This window comes from Musa acuminata, chromosome BXJ3-8, assembly GCF_036884655.1.
Source record: "Musa acuminata AAA Group cultivar baxijiao chromosome BXJ3-8, Cavendish_Baxijiao_AAA, whole genome shotgun sequence".
In the NCBI taxonomy this organism is placed as follows: domain Eukaryota; kingdom Viridiplantae; phylum Streptophyta; class Magnoliopsida; order Zingiberales; family Musaceae; genus Musa; species Musa acuminata.
In genome coordinates, this window is record NC_088356.1 from 22,048,486 (window position 1) to 22,075,403 (window position 26,918).

The window sequence follows — 26,918 nt, forward strand, 5'->3', positions numbered from 1 at the left end:
CCGCCACCAGCAGGGTGGCGGCGGCGGCGGCACCAGCGAAAAGGGGAAAGGGCATTAGGGTTTTCTGGGCAAAAGATAGTTTTGCCCCTCGGAATTTGAGAAATTCCAATTTCTATCTTTTGTCCAAATTATGAAAATACCCCTATAAATTCAGAAATTCCCTACATGTCCCTGATTTCAGAAAATATTAATTAATTAAAAGGTTTAGTTGATTATTATTTTTATTATTATCTAGTAGTCCTACATGATGATGATTATTTATACATGTGATGTATGATGTGTGGACGGATGATCATGAACCGTGTGATGTGTGTACTTGTGATTATTATTATTGAGGTCTGCGAGCCTCCATTATATTTCTCGTTTATTGTCGGGCCTGCGTGCCTATGATTAAGTTGTAATCACATGAGGAGGCGCAGCGGGAGCATGTATGCGATAGCGGGACCCACGAGACGGACGATCGTGATGCATGGAGATGCATCAAGATGTCGACGGAATCGACGAGGACGAGATGGACGATCACAGGGCATGGAGATGCACCGTTGCACACATAGATCTTGATGTGAGTGATTAGGCCTACTGGCTCGGGCCTAATCATATTAGGTTGTGGTCCATGATCATCTGGTGTAATTGATTATACACATACTAGATAAGTATATATATTTGCATGCGATGTATATATATATTAAATATGTATATGTGTGACATGTCATATTAGGAGACGAAATCTTAGAAACATCTCTCGATAATATTAAGTCGGTAAACGTGAGGCAATTAGATTGACCCACGTGGCCTTCCATCGTTATAAGTAGGAACTGATTCCCGGTGTAGGTTGAGTTGGTCGAGTCCCTCGAGACTCACCTATATCGCGATTCGTTATCTTGCTTACGACATAGAGATGTCACCGGTGACCTGAGGACATGGTATACTTGGTCGAGTCCCTCGAGGGTATATCATCAAATCAGACTCATCTTGTAACGAAGGTGTTGACTTAACCGAGCATCATGGTTGGTCGAGTCCCTCGAGGCCATGGTGATTCGGAGGCCGAACAGGACGGGAATCACAAGGAGTTGTGATTGGTAAGAGTTGCCTACCTTTTAGGCTTAGTGTGATTGGTCGAGTCCCTCGAGGTTACACTAAGACGCTGATTGGATCCTTATCCCCACTAGAAGTCTGCCGGAGACTTCCGTTTCACGTGCTGAGAGTGTCGCGTGACTCGTTAGTAAAATAGTGGGAGTATATTAAGATAGAAGTCCATATCTTGATAGTTTATTTCTTGCAAAATCTGCATGTTATTCATTTCTGCTGCATCTTTATTTTCAGAAAATGTCGCTTTCAAATCCCTTACATGGCATACTTGATGTCAACCGCCTCCCTGGTCCAAATTATACGGATTGGCTCCGTAACTTGAGAATTATTCTCACAGCGGAGAAAATCGTATACGTCCTTGATTCAATGATGCCTACGCCCGAAGAAGGGGCAAGCGAGGATGAGATCGCTCGCTACGTGAAGTACATTGATGACTCCACTCTTGCTCAGTGCTATATGTTGGGCTCTATGACTCCTGAGTTACAGAGACAACATGAAAAGATGGATGCCAGATCCTTACTCCTACTTGTCCGTAAATTGTTTGAGGAACAGGGAATGACTCAACGATATGAGATATCCAAGAGCCTTTTCCGTGCTAGGATGACTGGGGGGACACCGGTTCAGAACCATGTCCTAAAGATGATTGAGTGGATAGAGAAACTCACAGGTCTAGGAATGGTCCTAGAGGATAACTTGTGTGTGGACATTGTGCTTCAGTCCCTACCAGATTCCTTTTCATAGTTCATAATTGATTTTAATATGAACAAGCTTGAGGTGACTCTCCCAGAGCTCCTCAATATGTTGAGGGAGGCAGAGAGTACTATTAAGAAAGAGAAGCCAGTTCTCTACACTGGTGAGACCAGAAAGAAAAGGAAAGCAGAAAGGTCCCTTGAGAAGGGAAAGGGCAAGGGCAGACCAGGTAAAGCAAAGGTTGCTAAGAAAGACCCAGCAAAGGACAAAGGTCAGTGCTTCCACTGTGGTAAAGATGGGCACTGGAAGAGGAACTGCAAAGAGTACCTTGCAGAAAGGGTGAAACAAGAAGCTTGGTGAAGTTTTAGGTACATTCATGATCAATCTCCAATTGTTAGATTTTTGTGATAGTGCATTGGTATTGGATACCAATATTGCTTATCACATCTACAATTTATTGTAAATTCTAGCAAAGCTAAGGGGAGATTGACGAGAGGAATATTGCATAAAGGTTTGTTTATGCAAGACACTACTCCACATATCATGAATGTAAGTGTCTAAGAGGAAACGAGAGGAGGTGAACAATGTATACCTATGGCATTGTAGGCTAGGTCATATCCATGAGAGAATGATTCAAAAGTTGCTAAATGATGGATATCTAGATCCATTTGACTATGTGTCATATGCAACTTACGAGCCTTGCCTTCGTGGAAAACGGACCAACTCTCCATTTAGTGGAACTAGAGAGAGAGCCACTGAGTTGTTGGAACTCATACATAGTGATGTATGTGGACCCATGTCAACTCATGCCATTGGAGGTTACTCCTACTTCATTACATTTACTTATGATTTCTCAAGGTATGGATGTGTACTTAGTGAAGTACAAGTCCGAGGCCTTTGAGAAATTCAGAGAGTATAGGAATGAGGTGGAGAACCAAACTGGAAAGAGTATCAAAACTCTTCGATCAGATCGAGGAGGTGAGTACTTAAGTACAGAGTTTACTCAGTTCCTCAAGGACCATGGGATATTATCCCAATGGACACCTCCTTATACACCTCAGCTCAATGGTGTCTTTGGAAGGAGGAATTGTACGCTATTAGATATGGTACGGTCCATGATGAGTTTCGCTGACCTACCCATCTTATTCTGGGGATATGCCCTAGAAACCGCAGCTTCCCTTCTGAACAGAGTTCCAAATAAGTCGGTAGTGTCTACACCATATGAGATATGGAAAGGGAAGAAGCTTGATCTTAAGGTTGTTAAGATTTGGGGCAGCCCTACCCACGTTAAAAGACATAACCCCGATAAGTTAGAATCAAGGACAGAGCGATGCAAATTTGTGAGACACCCCAAGGAAACTTGTGAGTACTATTTCTATCATCTCGAGGATCAAAAGGTCTTTGTAGCTAAGAGAGCAGTGTTCCTTGAGAAGGAACACATTCTTGGCGGAGACAGTGGGAGAATGATAGAATTGAGCGAGGTTGGAGAACCAAGCTCAAGCACCACTATACAGCCCAAGTCTGTTCAGGTACCGAATATACAATTTTCAACTTTACGCAGGTCTGATAGAGTATCTCATCCTCCTGAGAGATATGTGGGACATATTAGAGGAGAGGATGTAGAGGATATTGATCCTCAGACCTACAAAGAGACTATTATGAGTATAGACTCCGGGAAGTGGCAAGAAGCCATGAATTCTGAGATGGATTCTATGTACTCCAATAAGGTTTGGAACCTAGTTGATGCTCCCGAAGGTATTGTACCCAACGGTTGCAAGTGGATCTTTAAGAAAAAGATCGGAGTAGATGGAAAGGTAGAGACCTATAAAGCAAGGCTAGTGGCTAAGGGGTATCGTCAAAGGCAAGGTGTTGACTACGACGAAACCTTCTCACCCGTAGCAATGCTAAAATCCATCAGAATTCTATTGGCTATTGCAGCACACTATGATTATGAGATCTGGCAGATGGATGTGAAAACCGCATTCCTCAACGGGAACCTCGAGGAGGAGGTGTATATGATGCAACCTGAGGGATTCGTGTCCAAGAACTGCCCAGATAAGGTGTGTAGGTTGCTTAGATCCATTTATGGACTAAAGCAAGCTTCCCGAAGTTGGAACATAAGATTTGATGAGGCAATCAGATCTTATGACTTCGTTAAGAACGAAGATTAGCCTTGTGTGTACAGGAAGGTAAGTGGGAGCGCTATTACCTTTTTGGTGTTATATATGGATGACATCCTCATCATTGGGAATGACGTAGGAATGCTATCTACAGTAAAGACTTAGTTATCTAGACACTTCTCCATAAAGGACCTAAGGGAAGCATCCTATATCTTGGGGATTAGAATATATAGAGATAGATCCAAAAGGATGCTTGGCTTGTCCTAGTCCAAGTACATAGAAACCATTGTCAAATTTTTTGGCATGGAATATTCTAAGAAAGGGCGAACATGGATATGATACCTTATGCCTCAGCAATAGGGTCAGTCATGTATGTGTTAGAACCCTTGAAGATTCTAAACTTGGGGTTGATCTCTTTAGGGGATCGGCCTCTTTGGAACTCTATAGGGGTTCCTCCCTCCAAGTTGCTGCTCAAAGGCTGCAGAAAAGATTCATCTATTGCTTAAGAAAAGAGAAGGAATACATGGCTATTTATAGGGCTTCTAAACCCTAACTCCTAATAGGACTCCTACTTAAGACTCTTACTTTTAACCAACTCCTAATAGGACTCCTACTTAAGACTCTTACTTTTAACCAACTCCTAATAGAACTCCTACTCAAGACTCCTATTCCCTTACAACTCCTAATTCTTCTCTAAGAAAAAACCTCCTACATGAATGCCCCTCACAATTAGGACTCTCCTAGCTAGAGTCCTAACAGAATGTCCCTCTCAATTAGGACTCTCCTAGCTAGAGTCCTAACATTTTTACATGATTGTCCCTCTCAATTAGGACTCTCCAAGCTAGAGTCCTAACAGACCCGCCCTCTTCAAATCAGCCTTGTCCTCGAGGCTGATGATTCATGAATTCTGGGAATTTGATCTTCAAGTCGTCATAGTTCTCCCAAGTGGCATCTTCTTTTGGTAGGTTCGCCCACTGTATTAGCACTTCATTAGTGGGTCGTCGTCGTCGAGTCACGATCCGTCGATCAATAATGGCACTTGGCTGGGTCTGGAGTTCTCTTTGGGTAGTCATATTTGGTGGGTGGCTTTGGGCTGTCTCCAAGCACCTGTTTAAAACTTCCGGTTGGCTGTTGGTTTGTGGGTGATATGTCGTACTCCTTTTCAATTTAGTACCCTTATAGTGTAATTCTTTTGAGTCCCAATTGTAATGAGCCATGGGGCTTGGTGCTTCCTCCAATTTTTTTATAATCTTACTAGTATCTGAATCTTCCTGCCATTCCATCTTAATATCCTCAAGGAAGTCGCTGGTCGGAAGTGAAACGGTCGAAACTTCAACTTGCTCAGGTAGTTGCGAAAGCGTATCTGCAAGAACATTCTCTTTCCCCTTTTTGTAAGTTATTTCAAAATCAAATCCAAGAAGTTTTGTTACCCATTTTTGCTGTTCGGGGGAAGATATCTTCTGCTCCAAGAGATATTTTAGGCTTTTATAGTCGGTCTTGATTTGAAAGTATCGCCTGATCAAGTACAATCTCCACCTCGTTGCTGCGCGCACAATGGCGAGCATCTCCTTATCATATGTTGACATATTTTGATCAGAGGGAGATAATGCCTTGCTAGTGTATGTGAGTGGTCGACCATCTTGCATGAGAATGGCTCCAATTCTGACTCCAGATGTGTCGGCCTCAATAATGAAGGGTCGGTTGAAATCTGGTAGTGTTAGCACCGGCATCGTCGTCATGGCTGCCTTAAGTTTGTCGAAGGCAGCGGAGGCTCTGTCCAACCATTGGAAGACATCTTTTTCTAGTAAGGAAGTAAGTGGTGCACTGATCTTTCCATAGTTTTTCACGAACTTGCGGTAGTAGCCTGTTAAACCCAGAAAGCCATGTAGCAATTTTATGTTTCTCGAGGTCGGCCAGTTTTGCATTACTCCAATTTTGAAGGGGTCCACTGCCACACCTTCCTCTGATATGATATGGCCAAGATATTCCACCTTTTGTTGAAGAAAGCAAAAATTCGTGGTTGTTGTGTGTTCAAAAGGTGGTTTTCCATATGTCTTCTTCGCATGCTCGTATTTGATGATACCCGGATCAAAGGTCCAGCTTTGTAAAGATTTGTGCTCCCTTTCATCTAGCAATTCATCTACTATTGGAATAAAGTATTTGTCCTTGATGATTATGCCATCGAGAGCTCGGTAATCAACACATATTCGCCTTGTTCCGTCCTTCTTGCGTACAAGTAGCACCGGCGAAGAGTAGAGGTTGCAACTTGGCCGAATAACTCCTATTTCGAGCATCTCTTTTATAATCCTTTCTATTTCATCCTTCTGGAGATGTGGATACTGATATGGCTGAGCATTTGCTGAAGATTTGCCTGGAAGAATCATTATACAATGATCATGCCGATAGGTAAGAGGTAGGTTGCGCGGATCGTCAAATATATTTGAAAATTCAGCAAGCAAAGGAAGTAGATTTGGATCTTCAAATTCTATTGGCTCTCCCTTAGTTTGCTGCTCAAGTTGTACCAAAAAGCCGCTGCATGCTTTATGCAAAACATTCTCCATTTGTTGTGTACAAATCGTTGTTATGTCGCCCCCACGTTTCCCGTGCAATGTCACCTGTTTCTCCTTACTGTAAAATTTCATAATTAGTTTCATAAAATTCCAAGAAATATCACCTAATGTCGTCAACCATTTAATTCTGAGCATGGCCTCATGATTGTTAAGAGGGAGAAGGAAGAAATCTGCAATTATCTCTTGGTCCTGCAGCAATAGTTTCTCCTGCAAGCGCCTATGATCACAATTCAAAATCTGTCCGTCGGTGACCTTAACATCAAACCTGCAGCGATTCTCGATAGGTAATGATATCCGAACAGCAAGCTTACTATTTAGGAAGTTAGTAGTACTGCCCGTGTCGATGAGAACAGTGATTGGTTGTTGTTTGAGAAGGCCTCCAATTTTCATCGTTTGCGGGTTTGAGTAGCTAGCTAGTGTATGTACCGTAACTTCGGTCGCTTGTGGCTCTTCTTCTGCATCTTCTTCTTCATGTTCAAGGCTCTCTTTTGGATGTTCAATGACCTCTTCTTCTATCGGTTCAATCATAAGAAGTCCCCCTTTACTACAGCGATGCTCACGGCTCCACGGCTCGTCACAATGCCAACATAACCCCTTCGCATATCGCTCCCGAAGCTCTTCTCTTGTTAACCTCTTTAGTGTAGGGACTTGGTCGACAGTAGGGGGGGCTAAGGGCTTCAATATTACTGGTTGAGGAGAGACCCTAGTCCTCTGAGCTTCATGGTTCAATTGCTCCTCTTGATGTCGTGCGAAAGAGATGGCTGCCATAAGCGTATACGGTTGTCGTGCTTTAACTTCTCCTCGGATCTCCGGCTTCAAGCCCTCAATGAAGGTCCACAATAGCTGTTTTTGAGACCAATCATGAGTTTGATTAGATAACCTTTCAAACCTGGTTTGGTACTCCTGAATGGTGGAGGTTTGTTGGATCTTTGCTAGTTGTTCGTCAATATTCTCGTAATCGGTTGGTCTGAAGCGAATCAGCAGTCCTTCTTTGAATTGTCGCCATGAAAGGACTCCATAAGTATGTTCAAACCAGTCAAACCACTGTATAGCATCCCCTTCAAGATGTATAGCTGCAATTTTCACCATAGATACATCCGCGGTTTTGTGGTACCGAAAATATCGCTCCGCGCGCGAGATCCAACCAATCGGGTCTCCTTCTTCCCATCTAGGGAAGTCCACTCTCATGCATGGATAGTTGGGGTTGGTCATAGAGCTTCCTCTCTCTTGGAAGTCATATCTTTGGGGTTGGTGTGATTGGGCAAAGCTCTCTCGTTGATGTGATTTCTTCGGGCTTAGTGGTCGGCCCAATCTGAGTTCGGTAAAGAGCATCCGAATCTTATCCTCCATTCGCGCCTCCAAGGCTTCGAATTTAGCATCGATTGCCTCCTTAGATGCCATAGTATATGCCTCCAAATCTATGATGTTAAGATCTCTCTTTTGTTGTCAGGTTAAAGGCATGTATAGGTTGAGAGAAGTGATGGTCGAAAGGGTTGGTGGATCGGTGGATGTAGGCTACGATTTAGGCTTGTTTTGTGGCTGTTTTGGGTGCAGTTTGAGGGTGTGGTTTGGTGGAGTTTTAGGGCTGTGGATGAAAGTTTTGGATCTGTGGTAGATAGCAGCAAAGGTTTGAGAGAAATCAGTGGAAGTTGCAGCAAGTATGTGCTGTCTTGTAAGAGCAGAATTGTCGTCGAAGAAACAACGGTTTCTCGACGTAATTTCCACCAAAAACTTGAGAGAATTGAAGAGGGAATTGATAGCAAAATCACAGTTTATATGACAGCAAGGATGACTAATTTAATCAAGAAAATTTCAGCAGTATAATAGCAAGGAAATTGGTGCAAGTTGTGATAGGAGAATTCTCGTCGAAAAATTTCAGCAGTTTACGATGAAAATTTATAGCAACACAAAAATCAGTTTTAGAGATGAATTTCTTAATAGATCAATCTTAGATGGAAGCCAAGATGATCTATGAAGTGTATAAGAAATTTCATTCAAAAAAGATTGCAAATAGATGGGTTAAGGCAACGATATGCAGCTGAAATTTTTTGCAGCATAGATTTTCAAGTGCAGCAGATTGGACATAAAAGATCAGTAGTTTATATTGAGAATTTTTCGATGAAACCAAAGGGAAATCCACTGCTAGGAAGTGTCAAAGATGTCATAAAAATTTCGTAGAAATTTGGATAGAAAAAGTACAGTAGCAAGATCAAACAGATGGTGCTATGCGGCTTGAATTCTGCAATTCAAGTGCAGCAGATTGGACATAAAAGATCAGTAGTTTATATTCAGAATTTTTTGATGAAACGAAAGGGAAATCCACTGTTAGGAAGTGTCAAAGATGTCATAAAAATTTTGTAGAAATTTGGATAAAAAAAGCACAGTAGCAAGATCAAACAGATGGTGCTATGCGGCTGGAATTCTGCAATGTATCTTTCGTCGTAGAGATGAAAACTTTGTGACGAAAAGTTTATGCAGCAATATAGGAACAATTTTTTTTTTTTTTGAATTTTCGAATAAGGATAACTAAATTGCAGTAGCAGTAAGGTAGGAAACCAGAACCTGTTGCAATTCACGGGGAGATCAAAGGATGATCCGCGGTGGTGGAGATGATGGCGGAATTCGGTGACGATTTTTTAAGCAATTGTGGGAATTGCTTTGGATGGTTGTAGAGGGTTGATGGATGGCTGTGGAAGGGCAGCGAGATGCCAAGAACGCTGCTCTGATACCAGGTGTTAGAACCCTTGCAGATTCTAAACTTGGGGTTGATCTCTTTAGGGGATCGGCCTCCTTGGAACTCTATAGGGGTTCCTCCCTCCAAGTTGCTGCTCAAAGGCTGCAGAAAAGATTCATCTATTGCTTAAGAAAAGAGAAGGAATACATGGCTATTTATAGGGCTTCTAAACCCTAACTCCTAATAGGACTCCTACTTAAGACTCTTACTTTTAACCAACTCCTAATAGGACTCCTACTTAAGACTCTTACTTTTAACCAACTCCTAATAGAACTCCTACTCAAGACTCCTATTCCCTTACAACTCCTAATTCTTCTCTAAGAAAAAACCTCCTACATGAATGCCCCTCACAATTAGGACTCTCCTAGCTAGAGTCCTAACAGAATGTCCCTCTCAATTAGGACTCTCCTAGCTAGAGTCCTAACATTTTTACATGATTGTCCCTCTCAATTAGGACTCTCCAAGCTAGAGTCCTAACAGTATGCCATGCTATGTACTAGGCCTGATATAGCGCATGCTCTGAGTGTCACGAGCAGGTATCAGGCGGATCCAGGCTTGGAGCACTGGAAGGCAGTAAAGTGTATCCTTATGTACTTGAGAAGGACTAAGGATCTTTTGCTAGTATATGGAGGTAATAGCCTTAAGGTTGAAGGCTACACTGACTCAAGTTTTCAGTCTGATGTCGATGATAACAAATCGAATTCAAGGTATGTGTACACCTTGAATGGAGGAGTAGTGTGCTGGAAGAGTTCCAAGCAAGATACCACTGCTGACTCGACCACAGAGGCGGAGTACATTGCTGCATTAGATGTAGCAAAGAGGGAGTCTAGGTGAAGAAGTTCATCACAGATTTGGGAGTCGTGCTGGGTAGCAAGGAGCCGATCTCCTTATATAGCGATAATAACGGGGCGATTACTCAAATAAGGGAACCCGGGTCTCATCAGAAGTGTTCTGAGGAGGTTCCAGCTTATCAGAGAGATCGTAGCCCGAGGAGATGTAGCAGTGGAAAGAGTTCCATCCGAAGATAACATTGCAGATCCACTGACAAAGTCGTTGTCTCAGATTGTCTTTGAGCATCACAAGGGTCTGATGGGGATCAGACACATAGGTGATTGGCTTTAGGTCAAGTGGGAGAATGCTAGTCATAGGTGCCCAACAAGCCAATCACGTGAGTGATGGCACGTGTGACTTGATACAAAATCTTTTTGCTTATTATATTTTGGCGTATATCACTTTATAACTATTGCATAAATGCATACATATATTGTGATGTCCTTGGATTTGTGCAATGGGAATCGGATCGTGATGAGATCACGATAATGAGATCGATTCACCTTTAAACACATATCCTAAATGATCCCGGTCATAGGTTACTCGAGAGGGACATCGTGATAACCGGATAGACTGGTGTGCTGTATACCCGTCCATATGATGGATGCAGCTGGTCTCATAGCTGCTCGTGTAGGGACACTAGGGATACAGTACAAGTGCTCATTGGAGAATGAGTTCACTGATTGATCCGCTTACGGAATGATGGATGGTTGATGATGCCTTATTGTCAGACAGCGATTCCGTAGTCCTAGTGGTGTATCTGGTCCTTAGACTTGAGACACCAAGGATGTCCTGTATGAGTGCTCCACTCTTTGATACCAGACTTATAGGTTTGGCTGTCCCAAATCTAGTACAACTGGTCATTGGGAGTGGTAGTCGACCTTACGAGGGCTATTGAGTGTCGATAGAGGATCATCCACTCTCGGCGTCATGAGAGGAATATCCCATGTGTTCTTGCTCAGACAAATCCCTAGCCAGGGTCATTCGGGTTGAGAGAGAAAGAGTTCTCCGGGAGAATCCGATTAGAGCGAGACTCGAGTAGAAACCGTATGGGTCTGACAACACCATGCTCGATATACGGTCTCTGGGATATTAGATGGATAAGGGATTATAGGTACACGGTAACTGAGGACAGACAGGTCCAATGGATTGGATTCCCCTGTATCGTTTGGGGACTACGGCATAGTGGCCTAGTACTTCCGTAGTCGATGAGTCAAGTGAATTATTACAGAGATAATAATTCACTGAGTTAGAAGGAGTTCTGACAGGTATGACTCACGGCCAGCTCGATATTGGGCCTAGAGGGTCACACACATATGGTAGGCATTGCGATGAGTAGAGGTTCGGATATGAGATATCCAACGGAGCCCTTGTCTTATTGGATGCAGATCCAATACCCACTAGGGGAGGACCCATTAGGGTTTGACAGGGGACCTCTATAAATAGGTGGGATTCAGAGCCTCATAGGCTAGAGTCTTTGCTTGCCTTTCCTATTCTCCTCTTCCTCTACACCTCAGATCAGGCCTGGAGTCTTGAGGAGCGTCGTCGCAACCCTACTGTATGGATCACCGCTAGAGAGGAGGACGCTTGACCTCCTTCACCCTCTCCTAAGGATCTGCAAGGAAACAGGGATATACGATCTCCCTAGGTAACACAATCTATACGCAGTTTCATGTTTCGCGAATTTTTGCGTATCAATCTTTGCACGACGACGAACATCTTTTTGGGAATCGGGGATTTTGTTTTCTTGTTCTTCCGCTGCGCATGTGATGTCGCCCCCATGATTTCCCAACACAAGCGGTGCCTACTGCTGTTGGGCCCACGAGCACAAGCGATGCCTGTCGTTACTAGGCCCACATGCGAGCCACCAACAAAGGTGGTAGCAAGTCCCAATGGGCAGCGCTGGCCTGCTAGTGTGGCACCGCCCACGGGCAATGCGCCCATAGCGGTGCCTATAGGAGCTACACCCGCGAGTAGAGGCACAAACGACAGCGGTGCTTGCGGGTGCTGCTCCCGCTGGCTAAGTCGCCATAGGGCAAAGTCGCTTATGGGCACAGCGCCCATGAGCATAGCTGCTTGTGAGGGTGGTAGTGCCCATAAGGGTGGCGCCGCCCATAGGAATAGTGCCCGTGGGCAAGGGCGTCGCCCCTCGCCCCTTGTAGTGGCCACCGTCGGTAGGGTGGCGATGGCTACAACATAGTAGGGGAGAAGAGAAGAGGGTTAGGGTTTTTTGGGCAAAAGATAGTTTTGCCCCTTAGAATTTCAAAAATTCTAAGTTCTGTCCTTTATCCAAATTACGAAATACCCCTTATAATTCAAAAAATTCCCTACATGTCTCTAATTTCAGAAAATATTAATTAATTAAAAGTTTAATTTATTATTATTATTATTATTATTATTATTATTATTATTATTATTATTATCTAGTAGTCTTAGATAATAATATTTACATGTGATGTTTGATGTGTGGACGGATGATCATAGACCGTGTGATGTGTATATTTATGATTATTATTATTGGGGTATGCGAGCCTCCATTTTATTTCTCATTTATTGTTAGGCCTTCATGCCTATGATTAAATTGTAATCATATGAGGAGGCGTAGTTGGAGCGTGGAAGCGATAGCAGGACACACGAGACAAACGATCGTGATACATGGAGATACATCGAGATGCTGACGGAACCCATTAGGACGAGATAGATAATCATACGGCATGGAGATGCACTGCTGCACACATAGATCTTGATGTGAATGATTAGGCCCACTAGCTCAGGCCTGATCATATTAGACTATGGTCCATGATCATCTGGTGTAATTGCTCATGTGATGTGTGATTGCTTGTACACCTACTATATATATATATATATATATATATATATATATATTTGCATGTGATGTAGATATATATTAAATATGTATGTGTGTGACATATCATATTAGGAGACCAAATCAAAGAAACCCCTCTTTCGATAATATTAAGTCGGTAAACGTGAGACAATTAGATTGACCCACGTGGCCTTTCATCGTCATAGGTAGGGACCGATTCTCGATGTAGGTTGAGTTAGTCAAGTCCCTCGAGGCTCACTTATGTCGCGATTTGCTATCTTGCCTATAAAATAGAGATGTCATCGCTAACCCGAGGATATGGTATGCTTGGTCGAGTCCCTCGAGAGTATATCATCGAATCATACTCATCTTATAATGATGGTATTGACTTAACTGAACATCATGGTTGGTCAAGTCCCTCGAGACCATGGTGGTTCGGAGACCAAACAGAACGGGAATCACAAGGAGTTGTGATCGGCAAGAGTTACCTAGCTTTTGGGCTTAGTGTAATTGGTTGAGTCTCTCGAGGTTACACTAAGAAGTTGATTGGATCTCGATCCCCATTAGAAGTTTGCTAGAGACTTCTATTTCACATGCTGAGGGTGTCACGTGACTCACTAGTAAAATAGTGGGAGTAGATTAAGATAGAAGTCCATATCTTGATTATTTATTTTTATAAAATCTACATGTTATTTATTTCTACTCCATCTTTATTTTTAGAAATATGTTGCTTTCAAATCCTTTACATGGCATTCTTGATATTAACTACCTAATTGGTCCAAATTATATAGATTGGCTTTGTAACTTGAGAATTGTTCTCACGGCGGAGAAAATCACGTACATCTTTAATACATTGATGCCTATGCCCGAGGAAAGGGCAAGCGAAGATGAGATCGCTCGCTATGTGAAGTACATAAATGACTCCACTCTTGCTCAATGTTACATATTGGGCTCCATGACTCCTGAGTTATAAAGATAGCATGAAAAGATGGATGCTAGATCCATTCTCTTACATGTCCGTAAACTGTTTGAGGAACAAGGAAGGACTCAACGATATGAGATATCCAAGAGCCTCTTCCATGCTAGGATGACTAAGGGGATATCGGTTCAGAACCATGTCCTAAAGATGATTGAGTGGATAGAGAAACTCGTAGGTCTAGGAGTGGTCATAGAGGATAACATGTGTGTAGATCTTGTGCTTTAGTCCCTACCAAATTCTTTTTCATAATTTATAATAAATTTTAATATGAACAAGCTTAAGGTGACTCTCTCGGAGCTCCTCAATATGTTGAGGGAGGCAGAGAGCACTATCAAGAAAGAGAAGCCACTTCTCTACACTAGTGAGACCAGAAAGAAAAGGAAAGCAGAAAAGTCCCTTGAGAAGGGCAAGGGCAAGGGCAGACTAGGTAAAGCAAATGTTGCTAAGAAAGACCCAACAAAGGAAAAAGGCCAGTGCTTCCACTGTGACAAAGATTGAGACTAGAAGAGAAACTATAAAGAGTACCTTGTAGAGAAGGCGAAACAGAAGCTTGGAGAAGCTTCAGGTACATTCATGATCAGTCTCTATTTGTTAGACTCTTATGATGACAAATGAGTATTGAACCGGTAGTGCTTATCATATTTACAATTTGTTGTAGGTTCTGACAAGACCTAGGAGATTGACGAGAAGTAAGATAGACCTCAAGATGGGCAATGGAGCAAAAGCTACTACAATAACTATTGGCGAGGTCGCCCTACATTTATTTGGTGGAGCTATTGTTGCATTAGATGCATGCTATTTTATTCCTTCTATTATCAAAAATATTATTTCCATTTTATGTTTGACAGTGGATATAAATTATTTTTTGAGAATAATGGTTGTTCAATATTATTAGATGATGAGATCATCACGAGAGAAACATTGCATAATGGTTTGTTTATACTAGATACTGCTCCACATATCATGAATGTAAGTGTGTCAAAGAGGAGATAAGATGAGGTGAATAGTCTATACCTATGACATTGTAGGCTAGGTCACATCCATAAGAGAAGGATTCAAAAGTTGCTAAATGATGGATATCTAGATCCGTTCGACTATGAGTCATATGCAACTTGCAAGCCTTGCCTTCGTAGAAAACTGACCAACTCTCTATTTAGTGAAACTAGAGAGAGAGTCAGTAAGCTGTTGGAACTCATACATAGTGATATATATAGACCTATGTCAACTCATGTTATTAGTGGTTACTCCTACTTCATTACCTTTACTAATGATTTCTCAAGGTATGGACATATGTACTTAATAAAGTACAAGTCCGAGGCCTTTAAGAAATTCAGAGTGTATAAGAATGAAGTGGAGAACTAAATTGGAAAGAGTATCAAGACTCTTCGATTAGATCGAGGAGGTAAGTACTTAAGTATAGAGTTTATCCAATTCCTCAAGGACCATGAGATTCTATCCTAATGGACACCTCCTTATACACCTCAGCTCAATGGTGTATTTAAAAGGAGGAATTGAACATTGTTATACATTGTGTAGTCCATGATGAGTTTCGCTGACCTACCAGTCTCATTCTCGGGATACGCCCTAGAGACCGCAGCTTACCTTCTGAATAGAGTTCCAACTAAGTCAATAGTGTCTACACCATATGAGATATAAAAATGAAAAATGCCTAATCTTAAGATTGTTAAGATTTGAGACTGCATTGCCCACGTTAAAAAACACAACCCTAATATGTTGGAATCAAGGACAGAGCGGTGCAAGTTCGTGGGATACCCCAAGGAAACTTATGGGTATTATTTCTATCATCCTGAGGACTAAAAGGTCTTTATAGCAAAGAGAGCAGTGTTCCATGAGAAGGAACACATTCTTGGTAGAGACAATAGGAGCATGATAGAGTTAAGTGTGGTTGGAGAACCTAGCTCAAGCATCACTCCACAATCGGATAGACAGTCGGAGTATGATAGAGTTAATTGAGCATAATGTCTATGGATATGTGCAATGGGAATTGGACCGTGATGAGATCACGATAACGAGATCGATTCGCCTTTAAACACAGATCCTAAATAATCCCAGTCATAAGTTACTCGAGAGAGACATCGAGATAACCGGATAGACTGGTGTATTGTATACCTGTCCATATAATAGATTTAGCTGGTCTCATAGTGTTGGGAAATCATGGGGGCGACATCACATGCGCAGTGGAAGAACAAGAAAACAAAATCCCCGATTCCCAAAAAGATGTTCGTCATCGTGCGAAGATTGGTGCGCAAAAATCCGCAAAACATGAAACTGCATATATAGTAGATTGTGTTACCTAGGAAGATCGTATATCCTTGTTTCCTTGCAGATCCTTAGGAAAGGGTAAAAGAGGTCAAGCGTCATCCTCTCTAGCGGTGATCCACACAGCAGGGTTGCGACGACGCTCCTCAAGACTCCAGGCCTGCTCTGAGGTGGAGAGGAAGAGGAGAATAGGAAAGGCAAGCAAAGGCTCTAGCCTATGAGGCTCTGAATCCCTCTTATTTATAGAGGTCCCCTGTCAAACCCTAATGGGTCCTCCCCTAGTGGGTATTGGATCTGCATCCAATAAGACAAGGGCTCCGTCGGATATCTCATATCTGAACCTCTACTCATTGCAATGCCTACCATATGTGTGTGACCCTCTAGGCCCAATATCGAGCTGGCCGTGAGTCATACCTGTCATAACTCCTTCTAACTCAGTGAATTATTATCTCTGTAATAATTCACTTGACTCATCGACTACGGAAGTACTAGGCCACTACGCCGTAGTCCCTAGACGATACAGGAGAATCCAATCCATTGGACCTATCTGTCCTCAGTTACCGTGTACCTATAATCCCTCATCCATCTAATATCCCAGAGACCGTATATTGAGCATGGTGCTGTCAGACCCATACGGTTTCTACTCGAGTCTCGCTCTAATCGGATTCTCCCGTAGAACTCTTTCTCTCTCAACCCGAATGACCCTGGCTAGGGATTTGTCTGAGCAAGAACACATGGGATATTCCTCTCATGACGCCGAGAGTGGATGATCCTCTATCGACACTCAATAGCCCTTGTAAGGTTGACTACCACTCCCAATGACCAGCTGTACTAGATCTGGGACAGCCAAACTTATAAGTCTGGTATCAAAGAGTGGAGCACTCATACAGGACATCCTTGGTGTCTCAAGTCTAAGGACCAGATACACCACTAGGACTACGGAATAGCTGTCTGACAATAAGGCATCATCAACCATCCAGCATTCCGTAAGCGGATCAATCTGTGAACTCATTCTCCAATTAGCACCTGTACTGTATCCCTAGTGTCCCTACACGAGCAGCTATGAGACCAGCTGCATCCATCATATGGACGGGTATACATCACACCAGTCTATCCGGTTATCACGATGTCCCTCTCGAGTAACCTATGATCGGGATCATTTAGGATATGTGTTTAAAGGTGAATCGATCTCATTATCGTGATCTCATCACGATCCGATTCCCATTTCACAAATCCAAGGACATCACAATATATGTATGCATTTATGCAATAGTTATAAAGTGATATACGCCAAAATATAATAAGCAAAAAGATTCTGTATCAAGTCACACGTGCCATCACTCACGTGATTGGCTTGCTGGGCACCTATGACTAGCACATAGATGCTCGTGTGGGGACACTAGGGATACAGTACAAGTGCTCATTGGAGAATGAGTTCACTGATGGATATGTTTACGGAATGCTGGATGGTTGATGATGCCTTATTGTCAGACAGCGATTTTGTAGTCTCAGTGGTGTATCTGATCCTTAGATTTTAGACACTAAGGATGTCCTATATGAGTACTCAGCTCTTTGATACCGGACTTATAGGTTTGGAGGTTCCAAATCTAGCATAGCCGATCATTGGGAGTGGTAGCTAACCTTACGAGGACTATTGAGTATTGATAGTGGATCATCCACTCTCGGTGTCATGAGAGGAATATCTCATATATTCTTGCTCTGACAAATCCCTAGCTAGGGTCATTTGGATTGAGAGAGATAGAGTTCGCTAGGAGAATCCGATTAGAGTGAGACTCGATTAGAAATCGTGTGGGTCTAATAGCACCATGCCCAATATACGGTCTCTGGGATATTAGATGGATGAGGGACTACAGGTACATAGTAATTGAGGACAGATAGGTCCAATAGATTGGATTCCCCTATATCATCTGGGGACTGCAATGTAGTGGCCTAGTACATCTGTAGTCGATGAGTCGAGTGAATTATTATGGAGATAATAATTCATTGAGCCAGAAGTTCTGATAGGTATGACTCACGGCTAGCTCAATATTGGGCTTAGAGGGTCACACACATATGGTAGGCGTTGCAATGAGTAGAGGTTCGGATATGAAATATCCACCAGAGCCCCTATCTTATTGGATATCTAATAAGCTCCTGAATTATTGGATCCTATAGATGATATCTAATAAGAGCCAATAAGAGATTTTTGGATAGAAATCCACTAATCTTATTAGGATCGGAGCGGCACTAAGAGGGGGGGGGGGGTGAATTAGTGCAGCGGATTAAAACGTGACAAATCTTTCGTACGATAAAAATTGAACTGGGAAGTGCTTAACTTGAAAGCGTATTCGTATAGTTGTGCAGCAAAGGTAATGAGGAAATAAAGCACGTAAGAAAGTTTGCAGTAATGTAAATAGCAATAATGAAATGCAAACCAGAGATCACGTCGATTTTAAAGTGGTTCGGTCAAATGACCTACATCCACTTGCGAGGCCCCTCTTCGATGAGGCTCCCACCTTCCACTAGCAAATCTCTTGAAGGGGAAAGGTAAATACCCCTCTTACAACTTTTTACAAGCAGTTAACTCTCTTACAGATTTTCAGCAAGAAAGAAGGAGGTGAACACTAGCAAATTGAAAACAAGACTTGCTAAGACTTTTCTAAGACCTTTCTCTTAATCAATTGCTTCTCAAAAAGTTGTAATCTCAGTTGAGATTTGAGGGGTATTTATAGGCCTCAAGAGGATTCAAATTTGGGCTCCAAAATTTGAATTATCTTTGGTTCCCGATGCTGGCGGCGCCACCGCCTGTCAGTGTCTAGCATTGATAGTGGACTGGCGGCGCCACCGCCCAGCCAAGCGGTGCCACCGCCCAGCTCTCGGGTGCTGGGCGGTGCCACCGCCCAGCCCAGGTGGTGCCACTGCCTGGCTCTCGGGTGCTGGGCAGTGCAACCGCCCAGTCTAGCGGTGCCACAGCCAGACCCTTCGGTTCACTGGTTGGGCTTTAAATTTAGCCCAAACCAAGTCTAATTTTAGGCCCAATTGGCCCCTAACCAGGATATAGGATTATTTCTTAATCCTAATCCTAATTACAAGTGAACTACATAACTAAAAACATCCTAAGCAAGTTTTCAATCGTGAACATCGAGTCTTGTTCCAGTGAGCTTTCTGACGAACTTCTTCCGATGGACTCCCAGCAAGCTCCCTATCTTGTGATGACTTCAATGAGTAGCCGAGCCTTCTCAGTGATCTCCGCGAACCTCCGACGATCTCTTTGGCGAACTTTCGAAAATTCTGACAGGTTCCCGATTTCTTCTCGGTTGGTTCCGGTAGCATCTCTGACGATTCTTCGGACTCTCAAACGTCCATCGAACTTGACTCCGGTATTCTTGCTTTATGTTTTCTGGTTATCGTAGTTAATCCTGCATACTTAACTCAATAATATGGATTAGATCAATTAACCCATCAATTGATTTTATCATTAAAATCCGAGATTCAACAATCTCCCCCTTTTTGATGATGACAATCAATTGATGACGGAGTTAAACATAACTCCCCCTATCTATATGCCATATTATGAGAAGATGAAAACACTTGAATTTCATCCATTGAATTCAAGCATAAACTGATAAGTTCTAACCGTAGAACTTATCGTTATTCTCATTAAGCAATAGTAAATACAAAACTTCGATGAAAATCATTTTCAAGTCGAATGATAAGGGACGATTTTTACTACGACAGGAGATAAAGATTTTCAACATGAATTTCATGATATAGATGTTAGGCATGCTTTCAATATGATCAATCAATCTTGCGATATTCTCAAGAATTTTGTAAGGCATATAAGACATTCATATCACACAAGCTTTTGTAATTCATATAAGTCATGTTATCGATGCGGTATAAGTCATCACTTAGTCATCACTTCTCCCCCTTTGTCATCAACAAAAAGGGAATGAGACTTGAAGCACATAATTTGTGATTATGACATCAGGAATTCAGCATTGATCATACAAAAATTCATCATTCAAAATTAAGTATGCTGAAATATTTACACAGAGTTCATCTTTTAAAGGAAAATTCAGCATTCATCCATTTTATCAAATCTCTTCTTTCTATAAATAACAAAAATTGTAGGTGTACAAGGAAGAGATTGCGATTAAAAAAAATTTCAAGTAGTAACTCAAATAAGTCAAGATCATAATTCGAATACAAATCCATTCAAATTCAATTCGTCAACTTGAAACTCATAATCAAGCCATCAAAATCAATTTCAAGATTCATAAAATATCATAAAATCATTAATCTTGATCAGATGGGAGCGGTGTTTGACTCAAGATAGGATAAGGTAATTTAACATGTCATTTAGAATCGAAAGAGAATGATCAAATTCACCGAGGAACGAAGAGAGGATGAAAAACTTTACGGAAAATCCATTCAAACAAGTTTATTCTTAGGGACAATTTAACATACCTAATTCCCTTCTAATGAATTCAAATTGGTCTTCATTCAAAGCTTTTGTAAATATATCTCTGCTAATTGATGCTTTGTGTCAATGAATTCTAGAACAACATTATTGTTAAGGACATGATCACGTATGAAATGATGCCTAACGTCGATGTGCTTAGTTCTAGAGTGCTGAATTAGATTTTTAGTAAGACATATGGCACTAGTATTATCACGTTTTATGGGAACGTTTTTGAAGTGAATTCCATAGTCTTCTAATGTATTTTTCATCCAAACAACTTGTGCACAGCATGCACTTGCAGCAATGTATTCGGCTTCCGCCGTAGATAGTGCAACTGAATTTTGTTTCTTGAAAGTCCAAGAAACAAGTGCATGTCCTAAAAATTGGCATGTTCCAGATATACTTTTTCTATCTATCCTGCATCCGCCTAAATCGGCATATGCATAAGCTATTAAATCGAAATTTTCAGATTTTGGATACCACAATCCTAAATTTGGAGTTCCTTTAAGATACCTAATTATTCTTTTAACACTCTTAAGATGAGATAATTTAGGATTAGATTGAAACCTAGCACAAAGTCCTACACTAAACATAATATCCGGTCTAGTCGCGGTGAGGTAGAGTAGACTACCTATCATTCCCCTATATGTTTTTTGATCGAAATTTTCACTATTTTCATCCATATCTAACTTAGTCGAAGTACTCATAGGGGTGTTTATTGCTTTTGAATAATCCATGTTAAATCGTTTTAACAATTCTAATGTATATTTAGATTGGTTAAGAAATATACCATCACTAAGTTGTTTGATTTGTAATCCTAAAAAGAAAGTTAATTCACCCATTAAACTCATTTCAAATTCATGACTCATACATTTGGCAAATGATTCACATAGTGATTCATCCGAAGAGCCAAAAATAATATTGTCAATATAAATTTGCACAATAAGAAAATTATTTTTAAAATATTTGATAAATAATGTAGTATCAACCTTGCCTTTGGTAAAATTATTTAAAATAAGAAAGGAACTAAGCCTTTCATACCAAGCTCTAGGAGCTTATTTCAAGCCATAGAGAGCCTTAGTCAATTTGAATACATGTTAGGAAGAAGAGAATTTTTAAATCCGGGAGGTTGTTCGACATATACTTCTTCAGAAATAAAACCATTCAAGAAGGCACTTTTGACATCCATTTGAAATAGTTTAAAATTTTTACTACTAGCATAGGCAAGTAGCATCCTTATGGCTTTTAATCGAGCCACGAGAGCGAAGGTTTCTTCGTAATCGATACCTTCTTCTTGGTTGAAACCTTTGGCCACTAATCTAGCCTTGTTTCTAACCACGATATCATTTTTGTCTTGCTTGTTTCTAAAGACTCATTTAGTACCAATGACTAAATGGTCACTAGGTCTAGGAACAAGCTTCCATACCTTATTCTTCTCAAATTGATTTAATTCCTCTTGTATTGCAATACCCCAAAAATCATCTTTTAAGGCCTCGTTAATGCATTTATGTTCGATTTGAGAAAGGAAGGCGGTGTTAGCACAAAAATTCTTGAAAGAGGAACAAGTTTGAACCCATTTTGATGTTTCTCCTATAATTAGCTCCTTTGGATGAGCATCTATATACTTTTATTACTTGGGTAAGGAAATTTCGGAAGAAGGTGCATCCAAGTTGCTATTTTGAGGAGGGGGTTCATTTAAATTTAAATTATCAAAACTAAGATCATCATCAAAATCATTTTTCTTTAAATTAGAAATTTCATTGAAAACTACATGAATAGATTCTTCTATTACTAAGGTTCATTTGTTAAAAACCCGAAAAGCCTTAGAAACGGAAGAGTAACCAAGAAAGATGCCTTCATCGGATTTAGCATCAAATTTTCCTAAGGCATCCCTTTCATTCAAAATAAAGCATTTACAATCGAAAACTTTAAAATAGGAAATATTTGGTTTTTTGTTATTCCATAATTCATAGGGAGTTTTTGATAGGGACGGTCTTATTAGAACACTATTCATGATGTAGCAAGCCGTATTTACGGCTTCGGCCCAAAAATATTTGGGTAGAATATGTTCATTTAACATTGTTTTTGCCATTTCTTGAAGGTTTCTATTTTTTCTTTCAACTACTCCATTTTGTTGGGGATTCCTCGGAGTGGAGAAGTTGTGATTGTATCCATTAACTTCACAAAAATTTTGAAAGTCACGGTTTTGAAATTCGCCACCGTGATCACTCCGAATTGATGAAATTATGAAACCTTTTTCGTTTTGAGTGAGTTTACAAAATTTAGAGAAACACTTGAAACAATCACTTTTGTGAGCTAAGAAATAGGTCCAAGTGTATCTAGTATAGTCATCCACAATTATAAACGCATATTTGCTTCCTCCTAGACTTGTCGTGTCAATTGGTCCAAATAAGTCCAAATGAGTCAATTATAATGGTCTAGTGGTGCTAATTTGAGTTTTTGGTTTGAAACTAGTTTTTATTTGTTTATCTAGTTGACATGCATCGCATACTTTATCCTTAATAAACTTTATATTTGGAATTCCTCACACTAATTCTCTAGATGAGATCTTAGATATTAGTTTCATGCTTGTATGGCCTAGTCTCCTATGCCAAAGCCAAGCATCATCATTTAAAGCGGAGAAGCACATTTCATTACTTAGTTCATCAAGGTTGATGGTGTAGACATATTTTGTTTTAATGCAATCATAGTTTTGTTATGGTTTGGTTTTTTAATAATACACACATTTGATTCAAATCTAACGATATAATTGACTAACACTCAAGAGATTATGTTTCAATCCATCAACTAGTAAGACATCATCAATAGAAAAAGGGTAGTTGGCCTTCGCCTATTGAAGGAAGGCCTCTAGTTGACGTCGGTGACCTCGTCGGTGGAGGAAGCCAAAAGTGGAGTAGGTCAAGATTGACCGAACCACTCTAAATCTCGGTTTGCATTTACTTTGAGCATATTATCTTTACTGCAAACCTCCTCTGAAGCTTACTGCTTTCTGCGCATATACGATCGGGTTTCAAGCCTTTCACTTTTCGAATCAACGTTTAGACATAAATCTGTTTTTTCGTACGATCATCATATTTCAGATTGCGTTTACGTTTTGAGCTCTACTATAACTGCAAACTGCCTTTATACTCTTGCTTAATCTGTATCTTGCCTAATCAAGTGATTTACGAATCAGCATTTAGATGTAAATCAGTTTCTTCGTACGAACGTCGTATTTCAGTTTGCGCCTATATTCTGGTTTTCATCATAGTTGCAAACTGCCTTCATAGATTGACTTTAACATCATCTTGCTTAGAATCGGCTATAACACAGAAATCATTTTTATCGTTCGAACGCAGTTTCGTTTTAATTGCAGAAAGTTTTCCGCTGCACTAATTCACACCCCCCTCTTAGTGCTCTTGATCCTAACAATTGGTATCAGAGCGGGGTTAACTCTCAAACAGATTAAAACCCAAGAGAGATGGCTTTCGCTGGAAACCAAGAGGGCCACTCTATTACACGTCCACCCATGTTCAATGGGACGGACTACACCTATTGGAAGACCCGAATGAGGATCTTTCTTATTTCTATGGATGTTGAACTTTGGAATCTTGTCGAAAATGGTTTTTCAAAGTCTTCTCTTCTAATGATCGATTGGAATGACTTGGAGAAGAAGGCTTTCGCTCTTAATGCAAAGGCTATGAATGCCTTATTTTGTGCACTTGATAAAAACGAGTTTAATCGTGTTTCGATTTGTGAAACCGTATTTGATATTTGGCACACACTCGAAGTGACTCATGAAGGCACAAGTAGAGTGAAAGAGTCAAAAATCAATCTTTTGTTGCACTCTTTTGAACTTTTCCGGATGAAACCGAGTGAGACTATTGGCGACATGTTTACCCGTTTCACGGATATCGTCAACGGTCTAAAAGGACTCGGAAAAAGTTTTTCGGATTTTGAGCTCGTAAATAAGATTCTAAGATCCCTTCCTAAGAGTTGGGATCCTAAAGTCACTGCTATTCAAGAGGCGAAAGATCTAAACAACTTCTCTCTTGAAGAACTAATTGGGTCATTAATGACCTACGAGATGACTTGCAAAGCTCATGAAGAGCAAGAAGACATCCTTCCAAAGAACAGGAAGGATATGGCACTTAGAACTTCAGAAGACCACTTGAGAGAAAACTCAAGTGATGAGGACTGTGACGATGACTTGGCACTTCTAACAAGAAAATTCAAAAAATTCATTAAGAGAAACAAGTTTAAGAATGACATAAAAAATAAACTTGAACCCAAAAAGAACCAAGTCATTTGCTATGAGTGCAAAAAGCCGGGACACTACAAGAGTGATTGTCCCCAAGTCAAAAAGAGAACATCAAAGAAGAAGGCGCTCAAGGCAACGTGGGATAATTCGAGCGCATCCGAAGAAGAGGAGTCCAACACCAAACAAGTTGCTCATTACGCCTTAATGGCCATCGGAGATGAGGTAACAAATTTAATTGATGCAGATTTACCTTATCATGAATTATTAAATGCTTTCCATGAATTATTTGATGAATGTAAGACAATTAGTAGAAAATATAAATTGCTAAAAAAGGAGCATGATAGTCTTACTTGTAATTTCGATAAGTTAAAAGCTGAATATCATGATAGTTTAGGCTCATGCATAAAATGTCATGATCTAGAAACTCTCCAAAAGGAAAACTTGCTACTTAAGGACACCTTAAAAAAATTCGAGGTTGGTAGCAAGTCATTGAACATGATCCTTGCAAACAAGGGTCACGTTCCCAAAAGAAATGGAATTGGATTTGTGAGAAGTCCTCACCAAAATCCAACCACCTTCATATAAGGCCCCATCTTACATGTTCGACACCAAAGCAAATGCAACTTTTGTTGCAAACTTGGACACAAAACGTATTATTGTCCATTCAAGAAAATTAGTCCGAATAAATTAATTTGGGTCCCTAAAGGAACAATGATAAATTCTATGCAACATGATAAACAATGTAGATCTATTTTTGAGGCACCCAAAAGCAAATGGGTACACCTACAAATCATCCTTTCTTGTAGAAACCTATACCATCGCAAGCTAGGAGCAAGAGATGGTACCTTGATAGTGGATGCTCAAGGCATATGATCGGAGATCCATCTCAATTCTCTAAGCTCACTAGCATAGACGAAGGCTATGTCACCTTCGAAGACAACAACAAGGGTAAAATCGTTGGCAAAGGAACCATAGGTAACAAATCCAACTTCTTTATTGAAGATGTTTTGTTAGTTGATGGTTTAAAACATAACCTCTTGAGCATTAGTCAATTATGTGATAAAGGATACATTGTCAGATTCGAATCTAATGCTTGCATCATTGAAAAACCACACAAAAACATGTTTATGATTGCATTAAAACAAAATAACGTATACACTATTGACATCAATGATTTGTGTAATGAAATGTGTTTTTCGGTTTTGAATGAGGATGCTTGGCTATGGCATAAAAGATTAGGTCATGCTAGCATGAAACTAATCACTCAAATATCATCTAAAGAACTTATAAGAGGAATTCCTCATATCAAGTTCATCAAAGATAATGTATGTGATGCTTGCCAATTAGGTAAACAAATTAAGGGTAGTTTCAAATCTAAGAATAAAATAAGCACCTCTAGGCCCTTACAATTGATCCATATGGACTTGTTCGGACCAATCTCTACATCAAGTCTAGGAGGTAACAAATACGCCTTCGTCATTGTGGATGACTATAGCAGATATACATGGACCTACTTCTTAAAACAGAAAAATGAATGCTTTAGATATTTTACCAAGTTTTGTAAACTTGTTCAAAATAAAAAGGGTTCCATGATTTCGTCAATTAGAAGTGATCACGGTGGAGAATTTCAAAACCATGATTTCTAAGAATTTTGTGAACTCAATGGATACAACCATAATTTCTCTACTCCAAGAAATCCTCAACAAAATGGAGTAGTAGAAAGAAAATATCGAAATTTACAAGAAATGGCAAGAACCATGTTGAATGAACATAGCCTACCCAAATATTTTTGGGCCGAAGCCGTAAACACCGCATGCTATATTTTGAATAGAGTTCTAGTAAGACCCTTACTCACCAAAACTCCTTATGAGATATGGAACAACAAAAAACCCAATGTTTCATATTTTAAAGTCTTTGGGTGTAAGTGTTTTATCTTGAATGAAAAAGATAACTTAGGAAAATTTGATGCTAAATCCGATGAAGGAATCTTTCTTGGTTATTCTTCGGTTTCTAAAGCTTTTCGTATCTTCAATAAAAGAATATTAATTATTGAAGAATCTATTCATGTTGTT